This window comes from Lycorma delicatula, chromosome 3, assembly GCF_047948215.1.
Source record: "Lycorma delicatula isolate Av1 chromosome 3, ASM4794821v1, whole genome shotgun sequence".
In the NCBI taxonomy this organism is placed as follows: Eukaryota; Metazoa; Arthropoda; class Insecta; order Hemiptera; family Fulgoridae; genus Lycorma; species Lycorma delicatula.
In genome coordinates, this window is record NC_134457.1 from 49,334,171 (window position 1) to 49,351,783 (window position 17,613).

Below are 17,613 nucleotides of genomic sequence, written 5' to 3' on the forward strand. Positions count from 1 at the left end.
CTGATAAATAATAATTATATTTTCAGGCTTTATAGAAACCTAAAAAAGAAACCAAATTACGAAAGATAGAATAGTAATCATGGCAACCAGAAATTTTGAACCGAAAGCATATACAATAAGTAAAATGAAAAAAAATATGGTTTACGAGGTATTGCAAGTATACCGGCGAAATATATATATATATGTTATTCCATTTTTTATTTCATCTACAAAACTGAGCTATTTGAAATAACATTTGAACTAATTTTTTTTTTTTTTGCTTGATGAAATTTACTACAGAAACACTTATTTTGGTTATGAATATGAAATGTGATTTTTGCAGCGTGTAAAAAAATACCATACCTGCCAAATATTCGAACCCGGTATTTCTGGATGAGAGATCGAGACGCTACCACTCGCTACTTGCTTTATCCTAAAAGCAAATCAGGCTTTCTTAAGCTATAAAATCTGTTTATAAACTGCTAATTTTAACGCAATTTTTTTATTTTTAATATTTAAACTGACGAACAAATTTTCCGTTTTTGTTTTAATTCTTTAGCAAACAAAAATATATTTATGTGACATTTTATTGACCTGGATAATTCGTTTTTATTATTAAAAATGCCACCAGTTATTTATAACTAAATCAGATGATTAATGTACGTTAATTTTAGAACGTAAATCTGAACTGTAATATTAAAATCCGCTTTAACAGCCAACTGATCAATTCATACTGAATCGATAGTCAAAAGCAATCAACATCGATAGCTACAATTTATCGATTCAACTCCCATCCTCAAGATGTTACCTTGTATTATGTATATAGAAATGTTACATATATAAAGTGAATTTGTTTTCCCGTATTCGTTGCTATACCATTCATCCGATCTCGATGAAACTTTGGTGAGTTGTGCGCACGCTCGCCATGGTTTCTGAGTTAGTTTGGATCCGCTAGGTAGCGCTGGGGGTCAAGATATTTGGAAAAATTGTATTTGTAATCCCATTTGCTTCATATTTGTCGAAAACGACAAAATGTTGGTCGACACACAATTAAAACTGTGTAACGATGTAGTGCGGCGAAGGACGACGGGAATGCTTAATAGTAATTGTAAACTCTATCTTGTTCTCATTTGGAGAAGCAGATTTACCATAAGTTCTTGATAGTGGAGGATATTAACAATAACAAACCAGCATGTCAGGTTATGACTGATAAAGAAATAATAGAGGGTACAATTTAATAGAATAAGTATGAAGATATTAATATTAATGTTCTTTCATCTAAGAAGTGTTTGATGGTATTTAAATGGCAATAATGTGTTTCGAAGTACAGAAAAAATTAACTTTTATGAAAAAAAATTACAAAGAGAATTTTAGACTTTAAAAAAGAAATAGTATTAATGAAGTTTAAAAATTAGACTATAATCTCATACAAAATTTTTATTATTTATATTAATTTGCTAATTTAAAGTATTATTTTAACTTTAAAAGGGTTAAAAAATATTTTTTATCAATTCAGGTGTTTTAATATGCAAGAAAATAAATTTGCTTTAGTTTTATTATTGAAACATACATTATTTGTAAATATTATATGTAGTTCCAACATAATTAGTCCTGTGCATTATTGAACTGTATTCCAATTCTTTCTATTTTAAACAATGTGTAACATGGTATGATATTAATATGGTGACCATTTTTGAACTCAGTTGTTAACTAATTTATGGAATAAAAATATATTTGAAATATATAGTATTTTATCTCTATAAAAATAGTCTATATACATTACAAAATGAGAAAAAGCTATCTATATGGTAGAAAAGATCATTCTGTTATATCAGGGGATATATATGTAGTATGTCGTATAATATACAAGTAGCCAAAAGTAACTTTTCCAACTTTTTTTTTAATAAAACTTTACAAATTAACTCAAAACTAATTTTTTTATCTTTAAATTAAATTTCAGTCAAAACATGATTTACTGAATTAGGCTTTGAAAGTATTATCTTTTAAATGCTAACCTCTGAAGTGTTCAGAAATCTAGACTCTTTTTAACACATTTTGCCTAGTTAAAACCAATATTTCTTATGGTATTGCTGCTATTTTGTCTCAAATGTTGGTTTTTTAGCTTTTCTAAATTTTGTGACTTATTTACATAAACCTTTTCTTTCAAATAGCTCCAAAGAAAAAGTCAGGAGCCACCAAATCCAGATACTTTGGAGGCCAGTGAAAATCTAAATTTCTCAGAATTATTTGATTTACAAATGTTGACCTAAGGAAATCGATTTTGGTGTAAGCCGTGGCTCCATCTTGCTGGAATCTGGCCTCTTTGACGTCATCTCCAAGATCCGGAATGAAAAATTCTTTCTTCATTTGCTGATATCTGGCACTATTCACTGTTACTAAAACACAATTTTCTTAAATAAAAAAATTACGGCCCATTGATTCTTTGTTAAGAAAGAGCACACCACACCGTAACTTTTTGTGGCTGTAAAGAATGTTTGTGTGTAACTTGGGGATTGGCAGTACCCTAAAAACGATCATTTTGTTTGTTGACGTAGTCACTAAGGTGGAAGTGGGCTTCGTCACTCATCCACAAAGTAGGCAAAAAGGAATTGTCAGTGTTGATAAACTGTCGGCAGTATTTCAGATGTAATGTGTAATTATTGGAGTCCATTTTATGGTCTAATTGGATTTTGTAAGGAAATATTTTTAAATCCTTGTGCAATATTCTGCGTAATGATGTTAAATTAATGCCCAACTGAGTGAAACATTTTTGTGTTAGCATTGTGGTATTCTCGGATAGACTGTTCCTTACAGACTCAATATTTTCATTATTTCTGGAAGATCTTGGTCATCCTGATCTTCTGACGTCTTCCACTGATTCAGTCTGTACATATTTGTAAACCATTGTGCAGATAATTGTACTAGAAGGTGATTTTCTAGTTTTGTAAAACTTTCAAAATTTTAATTGTTTCAGAAACACTCCTCTGACTTTTCAAGTAAAATGTGACTGTTATTATTCTTTTTTGGAGGGTGTACTTTTACAAAATGAATTTTGTTTTTATTTAACTTTAATTTGAAAGAAATAAAAAATTATAATATTTTAATAATAAAAAGATTGTAAATATTTTTTCATAGGAAGTGATATTTGGCCCACCCAGTACCTGTGGACCAATACCTATAAGACCAATGATATAGGTCCAGTAGGTACAAATGAGTGTATAACATATCATAGTCTTTCTTATGTACATATCAGATAGACCAGTTGTTGAACTGTCTATATCAGATGTAAATGTATGGTGTTAATTAGTCAAATTGTCTAGTGATATGTCTAAACTAAGTGACTTCTAAGAACCACCTTGCTGTATGTAGTACATTCAACAGAACTTGAAGTGGAAAACTTATTTTATGATCTTCCCTTGTACACAGAAAAATAAATGAGTCTGAGTTTGTATGATTTTTACATGTTGTTTCTCTTTTTCTTACTTTTTTTAAAGTATTTGCTTGATGAAAATTCTATAATTAAACCTGAAGAAGGAAGAACTGAGGATCTTTTAGTTGTTCATTCTATTGAATATTTAAACAGCTTAAAGGTAATAATTTATTATTATTTATAAGGTAACAGATTATATTTGATTCTTATTGATTTGTTTGTGACGATTATCTTTTTACCAGACTGCACCAGGGGAATTTATTTATTTAATACTAGTTAACATAGTAACACAGTGTAGTGACATTGGATCAACAGTACTCTGCAGAGATGCTAAGACATCTGTACGCAGTTCAGTGTACATACAAAAAAAAAAAATACAAAGGTAGAAAAGAAAAAATTAGAAGTAATGTATTTTTGTTGATGCCTATGTATCTCCAAAATGATTGCTCTAGTTTTTGTGAAATGAAAACAAATAATTAATCTCATATGCATAAGGTAACAGTGATTAATGTTTTCTGTAATCTTGAAAACCAAAATAATTGTTTGATAACTTTTCAACTGTATCAAAAAAGTGCTTGAAAAAGTGGTATCAGATATATATTTATATTCTTCTATTAAGGTAGAGGCCATTATAAAAATAATTTCAGGAGTAATTTGTATCTCATGTCAGGTTGATTAAAGCTGTTTTGTTTTGATAACTAGCATACATACATATACCACGGACAAGTATATATTTTTTATACAATAAATTTATTAATATCATAAAGACAGTTAAAAAAGATAAGAACCTGTGAGTATTTTCATGAAAGTCATTCAAATCTCCAGCATATTTAAAATAATAAAATGTATTATGTTTAAATAATATTGTACATGATAATTACAGAATAATTTTTAAATTTGAATGTTAGTTTTAAACATGAAAATAAACAAAAGTGATATACTAAATGATTAGACATGATTCAAATCTCATAATGTGATTTTCTATCACAATTTGATTACATGTCTGTTTAAATTATAAATTACAATCACAATATTATCAACTGACAACTGGTTACAAATATGACTGAAAATGTTTTGAGATAAATGTAAGAAATTTTTTGTTGTGCACACATCTGAGAAGTCCCTGATGCCTAACTGTAGTTATTGTGGTAATCATTTTATAAGCCATATATGGTATTGGTGCCTAAGAAGTAATTTCTTTACCGCATTTAGTATTCCTGTCAATATCACATAGAACCCTAACTCTCTCTCTTGTTTTAATTTCAAACCCATGATATGAGTGGACATAATTACATTGTAGAGGGGTGGTTGTTTGACATGTTTGAATGCATGAATGACATTGTATGAGACAAGCAGGATCACTCATAATGAATACATTTGATGAGTCCTTTAACAAGGATCTGCCTCATAAAGCAAATTCCTTGATTGAGAGAGGTGTGGGTTTTCTGCCAGTAGTTTTTTAAATATAGACCAAGTAGTAGAGGAAAGAAGATGCAAATCAAATGTGTGTTGACATTTCAATTTGAAGAAGCACTCCTTAAATTTATTCATAAACATACTCAATATACTACAATCAAAAATTCATGATGATTTAAAAAAAAATAACGCTTATGAATGATTGGATGGAAACATGTTTTATTAGCACAATTTCCAGTTGAGCTGCCCTACATAAGAGTTGTTTTCTGAAGATGTGTAATCTATCACAGTTCGTGAACCAGAAATGCGGTTGTTTGGGCTAAGGTGAATTCTTATTTCGTGTGTGGGTTGGAAGGGAATCCACCACATGTCATGATAAGGGCTAGGATGACATCGTGATCACTGGTTACCATATTTTTTTGAGGAGAACATGAATAGTGATATGAAGTCTCGACCTTGCTACACCTGACAACTCATTGTGGGAAATAATCAGTCAAGAACTGTGATCTCAACATCAGTATGCAAAAATTGAAGAATTGCATAATAGTATGGAGGGAAGCCTTTTGAACTGTTACACTGGAGATACTTCAAAGATGTCAAGATAAGTGTAGAGATGTTTATACATCTCTACATTTACATGTACACTGTTATCAGTCTACATTCAGCATGATCTACTGGATAAATAATTTGTAAGTACAAATACTTTCAAAATATGTCCACAAATACATATTTAAAATAAAGATAAATGTATGTTTATTTTACAATAGGATTTTTTTATATTATGCAATAAACTTGTTAAAAATATTTAAAATAGTAGTATAAATAATCACTATACTTACTGAAAATAATCAAAATTGATTTCAAAATGATAATTCATTACACAAATATGAAAAGGTAATCTATGATAAAGTTGAAACTGAATTGGTAAGAAACGTTTTCAAAAAATATCTAAAAAGTTTTACTGAAAAAAGAAAAACAAAAACCTATAAAATGTTAATTTAAAAGAGATGGTTAATTAAAAAGTACTATTTATATTTAAAACATATGAATATTATTATAAAGCATTAATTTAAAAACCATTTTATTTGCATTAAAAAAAATGTTATTTTCACGAATAAGGTCTAATCAGAAGTCCCTTTTTCCAGGCTAGATTGCTACCATCAGAAATCAGATGATTTTTCATTTTCCACTTCTTTTATAATAACAATAATTTATTTATTAATTTGATAAAATGTGTATTTAAATGTTTGATGAATGTGTGACTTATTTAATAATAATCATGGCTTATAATGTGAAGAATATTTTAATTTTGTTTTTTTATTATGTTTAGTTTTTTATCGTTGAGAAAGTGATAAAAAAAAATAAAACCAATATGGAAAACAAATAGGATTAAAATTAGTATAATCTTCTATTAAACTAATTGCTAACAAATTATATTTTGGCATTAGTCTTGCTGCTGAAAATCTAAGGCCATGTAATAACTTTTTCACACACTAAAAGTTTCCATACATCATTCCTTTAATAAGGTGGAATCAGGAAGTAAATCTGACTGTAAAAATATCACCAAGTTACTTCTTTCAGAACCTAGAAAAAAGTGAGACAAAGCAGGCATAAGAAAATTAAGTTATAAAGCTATTTAGATAATAGTATTAACAACTTTTTTCTTAAAAGTTAATTTATTATCGTCTTTTTTTTTTAATCAGTGGAATTGGACTAACCCAGGGATTGCTGAAGTTGCACCACTTGCTATGTTGCCAAACGTTTTAATACAATGATTATATCTCAAACCTATGAGGTAAGTATGAAATTGTTTTTCTCTTTTAATAATTTAAATAAATTTATTATTGTAATTTATTGACGTATAACAAAATTTAGTGATTGTGGCATGCATACAAGTGTTGGTTAATAAGAAAAATTTGTTTGATCAATGTATGATGTAATACATGGAAATTAAACACTTTGTATTGGTAGAAGACTTTCATTCACTTAGTGGTATAAATTTAAATACTGAAAACATTTCAGTATTGTAAAATTATATATGTGTATATTGTTTAACTGATAGTTTGCTAGGTATATATGCATTGTTTTTTCTCTCTCAGTGATTTGTGGGTTAACAAGGTTCACGATTATCTTCTGAGGGTTTAGTAGTTTGATATTTCCATGTTACATGATTGCTAGAATGGATGAAATTGTTCCTTTAGAACCTTTTATCCCATGTTAGATGATTAAATCTTTTCAGGTAGAGCAATTTTTGTCGCAACTTATATTTCAGCAGATTACTTCAAAATCATTGTTGAATAACATACTGGTTCCATCTCAGTAAAAAATGTTCTTTCTGAGGGAGTGTAATGAGGATGGGAGCTAACTTTTGGACAATGGTTTTAGCATTTTTGTTGTTGGGTTTTATTGTCTTGTGACTGAATGACTGAATTTCTACAAGGGTCAGGTCCTTACTCTTCTCCCATGTCTTTATTGTATTTTTTATTTCTGCTCCATTTTTGGTTCTGTGATTTTGGAATTGGTACAAACTGAAGGTGCCAGGACCTGCAGAGCTAGAAAAGTTTTGATGTGCCTTGTACAAAAGGCTATCTGTAGACCAACCCAAGATCTCTTGTTTCCTGTCCAGTGCTTGCACAATAATGCTAAGGGCCGACTGAAATACCTATCAGATAAATCTGGGTCCCCCAAACCTTTCTAAAATAAGAGTAAAAAGTTTCCAGTATTTATTTATTCTCTTTAATGCCTTGAAATTTTTGCAGTCTAATTTTTTATCCACAAATCTTGCATAACCATTATGATGGTTACATAAGACATTATGTTTCTTGGACCTCCCTAAGGACATTTATTATCGGTTTATAAAATCAATGATATTTGACCTATGACTCTATATTCAACATTATGGCCCCACTAACTTGCCTCTTTTTCACTTCAAAGTAAGGGGAACAATAACCTATCCTTCTCAAAATGAGAAGGATAAATTAAACTAAAGAAGAAAACGCATCAAGTATAGGTGATAGGAGAGAATGTTGTACAGATTAGTGGATATTAGGTGCATTATTACATTTTAGAATTTATTGATATAAAATTTAACATAACTTGTAGAATAAATATAAATAGCGCATGTAATTTCAAATTTTTTCTCAATGTAGGTATCAGACTGGTGGTAGTATTTTAGCTGGAAGACTGGCAATTGAAAGAGGATAGGCTATTAATATAGGAGGTGGCTTTCATCATTGTTCAGCAAATTCTAGAGGTGGCTTCTGTCTGTATGTTGATATAACACTATTAATACATTTCTTATTTAATAATGAAAGTTTGCGTGTTAAATCTGCAATGATAGTTGACCTTGATGCTCATCAGGTAAAAAAAAAAACAGTGTTTTATAGGCTGATGTACATAAATGACCAGAGGCTGATATGTATGATCATTATGTATTTTTTTCATTTCTTAATCTATTATTAATTTGCTTAGCTACAAGTATTTTTTTTTTGTGCTTATGTTGTGATGAAAAGATAAACAATTAAGTAAAATTACTGTATCACAAACAGCCATAGGACGATCACCTATGGCCATTAGATACATATTATTTTTTCTGATGTGAGAAGTATGCAGGTAGTAATGGATTTCCCCAATTGGCATATTACCCAGTTTTTTCTAGACATGGTGCTTTTCGAGAGGTTGACCAGATTTGGTTTGATTAATTCAGGCTTGTGTCCAGAGTGTAGGGCCATTGATGTGTGCCATGTCTTATATGACTGCCGCAGGTATGAAGCTGAACATATCAAAGTAGCTAGAGAGCTTGTGAGGATCAATTCTTGTTATGATCTGCAAGTTAATTGGAAAATCAAAGTTGAGTGGAACATATTTGCTGCCTTCCTTACATTTTTAACCCAGCAGAGGATGACTGAGGGGATCTGATGCTGTTGTATAGATATAAAGCAACTCGGGTAGCTAGGGGCTCAATTGGGTGCTTACTTTGCCAAGATAGGTGTTTTGGCAACAAGCCCTGATACCAAATTGGCATCAGCACTTGATGCCTTGATTCTGTTTAGCTGAGTTAATTTTAAACGGTTAGCTGAGTTATTTGCTGTTAGGATGAGAATGGATGTGTGGGGAACATTGTGATAGAGTTGCAGTGTGGAAGGGTGTATTTATTGACCTCGCTCCTGAAAGCAGACCAGAGCAGAGAGAGATAGAGTATGTTTTTATTAGAGGCTTAGTAAATTTCTGAATCTCTTTCTTATTTTTAAGTAAAATGAGAGGACTTCGAGTAAATTGAATTGTAGGACAAAATTGTCATTGTTCCGATCAAAAGTTGTTTTGTTGGTATAAGGATAGTATTTGCGGTGTTTAAAGATTCAGTCAAATAATGATCTGAGTGCATAGTTAATTGAAGTTATATATGGGAAGAGGTTTTGCATTGAAAGTTCGGTGTTAGAGGAAGGCGTGGGGATCGTGCTTCTGCAAATTGTTTATTTGATAGTTGAGGGTTGTAAGTTATGGTAGGCGGTTGTGGCTATACGAAGGAGGATAATAAGTTGTGTAAATACATTGATGGCCAAGGCATTTGTATTGGTGGCATCCTGATAGAGGCTAAACTGATGATGATGTATTATATCAAGTTTAGAGAGTTTAAAAGACAACCTCCGGAAAAGCCCATCAGGACTAGGATTGGAGTGGGCGGTGTGGCGAATGGGATCATCATAAGCCAGGTGTCTTCACCCAGCAGGTTACAATGTATCACAAACAGCTATAATCATAGCCACAAATTCCTTTGTAAACTAGTTAGAATATTAATTCCTTAATATTTAAATTATTAATAATTACAATAAAACTTTGATTTCTTTATAAAACTGAAATATATACATGGTATGGTACCACACTATTTTTTGTGTTATAAGTATAGCTTTATTCATTCTTTTTTACGATTTATTTATAAATTCATTTTCCTGATTAGTAGGTTATTTTTTTATCATTGTTAAATGTATATATATGAAAATTTGAATTTTTTTAACATAAAAAAACTGGCAAAGGATTACATGACTTTCCTGGCTATTAATAGTACAAATTAAGAGTTAGAGCCAAAAAATAGAATATATAAATTTTTAGAAGTGGGGGATAAATTTTAAGAAAAAACTTCTTTTTTTTAAATATTCATACATGGTTAAGTTTAACAAATTTATTTCAGTAAACTTTTCTCTAAACTTAATCCCCACTTGAATACAGGCTAAAATAAGAAAAGAAAATCCTCTAAAGACGTTTCTGCATTTTAGGTCTGGGATTGATAATTTAAAAAAATTGTAGAAATTTCTTGATAGCTCTTATTATGAAGTATTAACTTTCAGAAGAGTTTTGAAAAGTATTTAAACCGCAGGAAGAAGGAACAAATGAAAAAAAAACAATTTCAGTTAAGAGCAGAGGTTGATTTTTTGAAAACGTTTTTGGATTAATTTTTTATATGCATTGTAGGTAAAAATTTTGTTTTTGATAAAGTTTTTTCTAAAATATTTCTGAAGAAAATTTCTCAAAAAATGGTTTTTTTATAATATCCCCCACCCTCTTAAAAAAATTTGAAAAAAATAATATTATTAATGCTCCATATATTTTTGCCAAATTTGAAGAAACTTGGTTTGGTCAGTCTTGAGATATAAGAGCAAGGGCAGTGTGCAGCACTACATACAGTATGTTCAAACATACATTGTATGTAAGCATACAAGGAAGTCACGTGATGTCCACATCAGATTTTTTAATATTTATACAATTAATCGGCGAATGATCCGAAACGCTACCTCACGGGGATCAATGAGTAGAAATACAAATATTTAAAAAATCCTAATATTAATTTTTTAATATTTAAATTTTAAAAAAGACAAATTCCAGTTAAAATTTTAAAATGGTCTAGCTTTGCTCTAATCAATAGTTTTTGAAATACATGTGCAGAAAATTTCATTTTATGCATCTTCCCCTTTTAATACTTTCTATCACTCTAATCCGGGATCAGATATAATTTATTCTATGCATTATTACAATCTAATAATTCTAATTCATTTTAATTATTGACTTTAATATTTTAACCTCCTGATAATGCTTTGAAAAACAGAAAGATCTGGAGAGCGTATATTTCATTTGCTGGTAAGGTGGATTTTTCGGTTTTTAATTATTTTATTAAAGTATATCAGCGTAAACTATGTTTAAGAAATTTAATCTAACAATTACTATATAAATTAATTATTATAATAAAAAATAATTATAAAATAATATTTTAGAATAATTTTATTATGCAAGCAATTGTATTATTAAAACTAGTACCATAATTTTAATCAGCGAATAAAACTAAACAAAAACAACAATTTTCATGGGTCTTAATTTTATTATTTTAATTAATGTTTATTTTTAGTCTAATAGTCGAGTTTAGAAATTTTACAAAGTTTTTAAACTTTATAATGTCTTGTTGGGGGAAAATCACCCAAAGTTCACAAAAATTACTAAATAGAACACTTTCTTTCACTAGATAACAAAGTAATCAGATCAGAATTAAATGAAAATAACCGGTTTACCGTATACTATGTTCTAATAATTATTTAGGTTGTATAAATGTACTGGAAAAGTGAAGATCTCTCTCTGATAATGTTAAGCTCAGTAGTCTATTCTTCATTGGGACTAACAAGATTAAGATTAAACCGTTTGGAAATTGGAACAAAACAATGAATCCCTAAAGCTTTTAAAGATTAAATGGCGAAATTGTAATTAAACTAATATAATAAATAAAATATACGAGTATTTTTAATTTTCAATTATTTATTTATTTTTACTAGTTAACCATGGCTACAAGTCATCAATCGTAAAATGGAAATTATTAATAATTTCAAGATATTAAGCATCCCATGTAAGGTATACTAACGAAAACAAGGAGTCAAATGGTTTTCCATTGTCTTCTTTACTAAAACAAACATATCATCGATATTTTGCATCCCAGCCCTACCTAGATGACACAGTTATTCACATTACAATATTTAACAGTCCGGTCTTCTTCGCCTTGTGCAGTCGTGCTGATTGTAAATCTTTGACAGCTTCAATGAACAATCCTGCAGTTTTCCTTTCATTCTTTACTAGTCCGCTAGCAACTTTCACAATGCATTGGGCTATCATGAAAGGGCTTATTTTGCTAAAATCTTCTTCACTACTCTTGATAACCAAATATGTTTTGTACATCAGACATTTGGATACACAGCGGCACATCTAGTTGACCCATACAGGACTCCACCTATCTTTGTCAATTGTCACAGGAATCATTCAGCAAGATCTAGAAACTGTTCAAAAGATGAGCTACTTCAAAGTGAAGAAATCATCAAAAAAAGATCAGTGAAAGTAATGTCATATGCCCAGGCTGCATTAACTCCGGCAATTTTTTTCAAAGGAAAGGATATGATTGCAGAGCTAGCACAAACATCAGCAAGTATGTTTGTATGTACTGTGAACAACAAACTTGGAAATTGTCCAATCAGATATGACAGCCCAAAACTGGAGAAGAAAACAGCACCTATTAAACAAAACAGTTTGTTTCCTTTGAGGAATGAACCTTCAACCGCTTCCAAGGCGAAGGAAAGTGAATGCAGAATAGAGAAGACTGAAGCCAAAGTAGAAATTGCAAAAATTCCCATGTAGGGAACTGAGAAGATAGAGGTAAATATATTAGAAAAAGACTTAGGAAAAACAAAAATGGAGTTCCCAAAAGCATGGAGGCCTTTAAGCAAGAGGGCAAGCAATTTTAGCAGGGAGTGCATGGAGTCTCGGCTCTGAAGCACAGCTGACCACCACATCATCTGAGCCAGTATCAGCTGACGCCAGAAGCAAGACAGCCTCCATAATTTACTATGATTGGAAGGATTCATATCTGAGGCATTGGAATCTTTCAAATTTGATATTAAGGTCTTCAGGAAGATGGAAACAAGCAAAAAAAAGGATGGTTTAAGGGTAAATCTAGACGATAGAATTAAAGAATGAGGACGTTTAGAAATTTTTTAATGAAAATATGAGTTTTTAATATTTGTGAGACAGGCAGCATATGAAAATTTTAACAACAAATTTTTGTTGGAGATGGTTTGTGTGTTTTTAATAAATTTTTGATCTGTTTTTAACTTTTTTTTTATAAGTGGCAAGGTGCCTTACACCCTTATCATATTGTGTTTCTTTTGGGATTTTAATACCCGTTAACAAGCCTATTTTTGAATGATCTGTTATGACATGACTATGTCGCAGGTGTTTTTAATAGAGATGGAAAGAAATCTTTTTTTTCTTTTTTTTTAATGTGGAAAGGGACTAATGACCACAACAGTTGATGTGGACATCAACTAAAACTTAAAAAAACAATTATTTTATATATACATATGAATATATATATATAAAATTATTTTATATGTAGATCATAAAATAATGATAAAATTTAAATATAAAAATGAAAAGTTATAAAATTAATTTATTTTCACTCTTATTATTTATTAATTGTTATGCAACGTTAAATAAATAAGTAAATATAATTTATGTTCTCTTAATTTCTTTATTACATTTATTGCTAACTAGTATTTATAGTTTGTACCAGGAGACTGTGTGGCATATGAAAACAACAAAGCTGGCTTTTCATGGTAAAAATCTGTTTAGATGTCTTAATCCTATCTATCATAAAAATATAACTCAGTTTTAACCATCAATTTGTCTTTTCACTGATTTATTGATATATGACTTAATAATTTATCCTAGGTAGTCATTACATCTGTCCCTTAATTCCTTTTAATGTTACTTAATTCCTTTTAATGCAGTGAATGATGCTCAACACTGAGCTATTGAACTGGTTTGACCAATTAAATAATTTCAGTAACTATATTTTCTACAAATTTCATTATTATATCATTAAATAGGTATTTAACAATTTATTGGTGATTCTTTTACGAACATAAATGTGTTTTAATTTATGAATATTTACATTAATCATGTCAAGTGGGATGTTTAATTCATGAATATTTAATATAATACATTAATATGTAATATAATTCATTATACCATTAATACAAAATATATAGTCCTTTTATCATCATTTCATTTTTTTTATCATATTCTTCATTAATGTTATTTAATGCCAAAGGTAACAATTAGTTTATTGTTATTGACCTCAAAGGTGTTTCATTGACAATAATGACCTTCACTACCATGGTGTCCACCACCTTCATGATGCCCATGTTCACTGCTATGGTGTCCACTATTTACAGGACGGTCGATAATATCACCTATAAAATGATGTGGATGTTGCAACAAAGCCAAAGGTGATATTGTTAATGCTGTCTGTAAGAATATGAGAACCATCATCAAAACCTGTTTAACATGGAAAAGAAGTAATAAATAAATCAAATAAATTAACAAATAAAAAAATTATCCTATTCAATTCTTATTTAAATTTAGACTTTTTAAGTCAGTGCCAAATTAAAAACAAACACCTACCAACAACTGTTTATTAACTCTTAGTCTAGTAACAACATCTAAAAATTGAAATTTAAAAAGAGAAACTCGGATCTTGATCTAAACAAGTTATGACAGAGAAACAATACTGAATAACTACTTCTGAGATTGAACTGAAATTGTCCTAATGCAGAAATATTTACTATCTTTTTCTTTACGTCAAGTTTTTCAACTTGTTTCAATGAGATTTTGTTAAAATACTGTACTACAATTATTAGAATAAGTCATAGCTAATTTCCACTTAAAAAAAATAAAAAATCTAACAGTTATGTGTGATGTAAAAAAAATAAATAGCTTAAATATCTTCTAATCAACTGCTCGATCATGTAGTTTTTCACTTAAATACTGACAAAATTATTACACGAACTTCCCAGAAAAATCTTTAAAAATCATCAAAATCGTTCATATCGACTGGTAAAGCTAGAATACATAAAAAAACATGTCGAATTGAGGATCTCCTTTTTAAAGATATTAAAAAATCTGTTCTTTTATCGGTGGGATGATATATAACTTGTATTCGATGTTAAATCGTATTTCAAAAAGGAGACTTCACACAAGCTGTTTGTAGGGCGTTTCACTAACACTTCAATCTTCGACGTCAAGATCCTGTCTCATCCGCTCATAGGATAAATGCCTGGGTTAGGAATTTTGAAGAAATATGCTCAACATAGAACAGAAAAACCTGCCGGTAAGACAAGAAAAAATCGCACACTTGCAAATGTTGAAATTGTAAGAATTGATATTTTTTTTGTAAGAATTGACGTCTGATGCGATCTGCTCGAAGTCATTCGAGGTCGCTTAACATATCGTGTACAAGTTTTGCAAGATACCGTCAAAAGATTTGAATTTTTACCTATATCAATTGCAGTTTGTTCAAATATTGAATCGTCAGGACTTGAGAAATCGTTAAACGTTTTGAGTTCATTTTTGATAAACTCACTAACTTATTGATTTATGAATTAACAATCTATCCCAGCTATTCGTTACATCTGTCGCTTGTTTTCTTTAATAAATTAATCTTCTTCCCAAAATGAAAATGACCAAAATTTTCTTTCCGATTTCGATGCCAGATGAAAACGGTTTTTATTTAAATGATTTTGTAAAACTTCCGTTATTATGCGTTGGAAAGCCAAAGCAACTTCCCGAGCGATCCCTTCACACAGGAAAGGTGGTAGTTGCTTAGTTTGCTGTTGTCTCATTTCACAGAATTATTGGACCATATTTTTTTAGAAAATAAGAACGGTCGTGCAATAACTATTACTGCAGCTCGATAAGTTGATATTAAATGTGACTACTTTTAGTGGGTTTTCTTTTTTAAATAGGGACTGCAACACCAAATCTTGACATATTGATGAAGTTAAAAAGAACCGTTGAAATGGTGCAGAAAGCTGTGAGAAGCTTCAACCAGAGGGTTCAAGAATGCACTCATAAGAAGCATATGCTATTTGAAGGATATAATTTTTAAATATAATGCTTGCAAGTAAATGGCTTAAAACATTTCCGACTATAGCGATAAAATTCTGCTGTACCTAAAACGATAATTTGTATAATTATTCTTGCTGTAGAAAAGGATTTAATGGGAGTTTATTTCATCTGTTTTTTACATTAATAGGCCTTCAGACCACTAAAATTTTTCGTCTATCCAATTCCAGTGGTCTGTAGTAATAAACTATATTTTTTTAATCTTTGAAATCTATTTTAAATTTATATCCATCTCGCAAGTTATCCGTCGCATTTAAAATGTAAAAGTATATTTAGTATTTCTTGAAAACAAAATCAGCTAAAAATGTTCATCTCCTTCCTAGAAAATTACAACTTTGTTTATTTAGAATTATAGCTGTCTGTATTTTTTAAACAATTTAAAAGATTTTTTTAAATTTATCATCACCACCTAGGGGTTACTTTATTAAAAATTAATTTATCAAATGAAAAAAAAGATTTTCTCAATTTCAAATTATTAATGCTCAAAACATATTTTGTTAAACAATAGTCACTAAAATAACTTTATACCTCTCTCCTGATTTAGGAGCTCCCAAATTTTAAAATAATATATATATATATATATAAAATAAATTTTAGTGAATATTTTAATCATTAAAATTATAGATAAAATATTATATTTTAACATAAAAATGTGAAAAAAAATCGTAATTTTGATTATCATTTTTCAGTAAAGGAATTATTTTATTAAAAAGATACAAATACAGCTTAAAATAATTGAATTGAAAAATGAACTGCATTAACTTGACGGTCAAGTTATGCAATTCAGAAAAAAAATTCTGAAAATTGTGAAATTCAGAAAACTTTTTTTTGAAAAGCCTGAACAAATTTTTTGCCGGCTTTATTTTCGTAAATCTGATGTAAATAAAATTAATAAGGCAAGGTTTTCATTTTTCATTAAAATCTTCCATTTATTTTTATCACAGTATAAACTTAAGGCTACTTTTCCGGTATTCTCGAAAATATTTTGAAAAATGTGAAATATGATTTAAAAGAAGCGTTAGATTGATTGCATTTTTGAAAATAATGCTTTGAATTCAAATCAAGGTTCCAGAAAAAATACAATTTTACCATCTTTGCATATGTTTGTGGGATTTGAGAGGTGATTGACAGGTTACAGCACGCTATTGGTGAACTCTGTGACTTATCTAAAGAATAGTGGTGTTAATTACAGCATGTGGCTCGAAAAATTGAAGTTCTAGGAAACTTTCCCTCCAAGTTAAAGGATTACAGCAATGTCCATACTTAAAACTTCGTAAACCCAACAACTCAAGTTTGGGCACACTCTTTTAATTTCCTGACATCATAACTCTGCAACTATGTTGCAAAAAGGAAAGTACGGGGTAATCAGTCAAAAAGTGGGGTATGGGTTTTTCATTTATCGACGTTTCATGACCCAGGGACCCCAAAAACAAAAAAGGGAGGAATTTACATCTATGCAAGTGCATTGGCGTGTTTGAAGGTTAATAACTTTTGACTAGATAAACCGATTTTTATGAAATTCTGTGCAGTCTTGTGTATATGAGACAATCTGTTGGTAAACTTTTGTTCTGAACCCACTACTTGGGGGTTTACTGTATACCACTTTCAGACTAACTGTGAAAAATATTAAATTACCGAAATTTAAATATTAATTTAAAATTAAATATTAAAAATAGAATTTAAATATTAAATATGTCATTTTAGTTAGGGTTGTTGAGAAAAAAAAGTTTTTATGTCAAATTGTAGTTTTTCAGTGTTTAAAGAGCACTGAAACCCTACTCTTTCCATTTAAAATT

At 29.6% G+C, this 17,613-nt stretch overlaps 1 protein-coding gene across 1 annotated transcript in view; it reads left to right on the top strand.

The window, feature by feature from the left end:
* The first annotated feature begins 889 nt into the window (after positions 1 to 889).
* Positions 890 to 17,613, top strand: part of LOC142321579 (uncharacterized) — a 63,944-nt gene continuing 47,220 nt past the window's right edge. The window contains exons 1-3 of the mRNA XM_075359786.1: positions 890 to 1,178; positions 6,529 to 6,620; positions 7,975 to 8,091. The gene's annotated coding sequence lies outside the window, so the exon portion shown is untranslated. The remainder of the gene's footprint in view (positions 1,179 to 6,528; positions 6,621 to 7,974; positions 8,092 to 17,613) is intronic.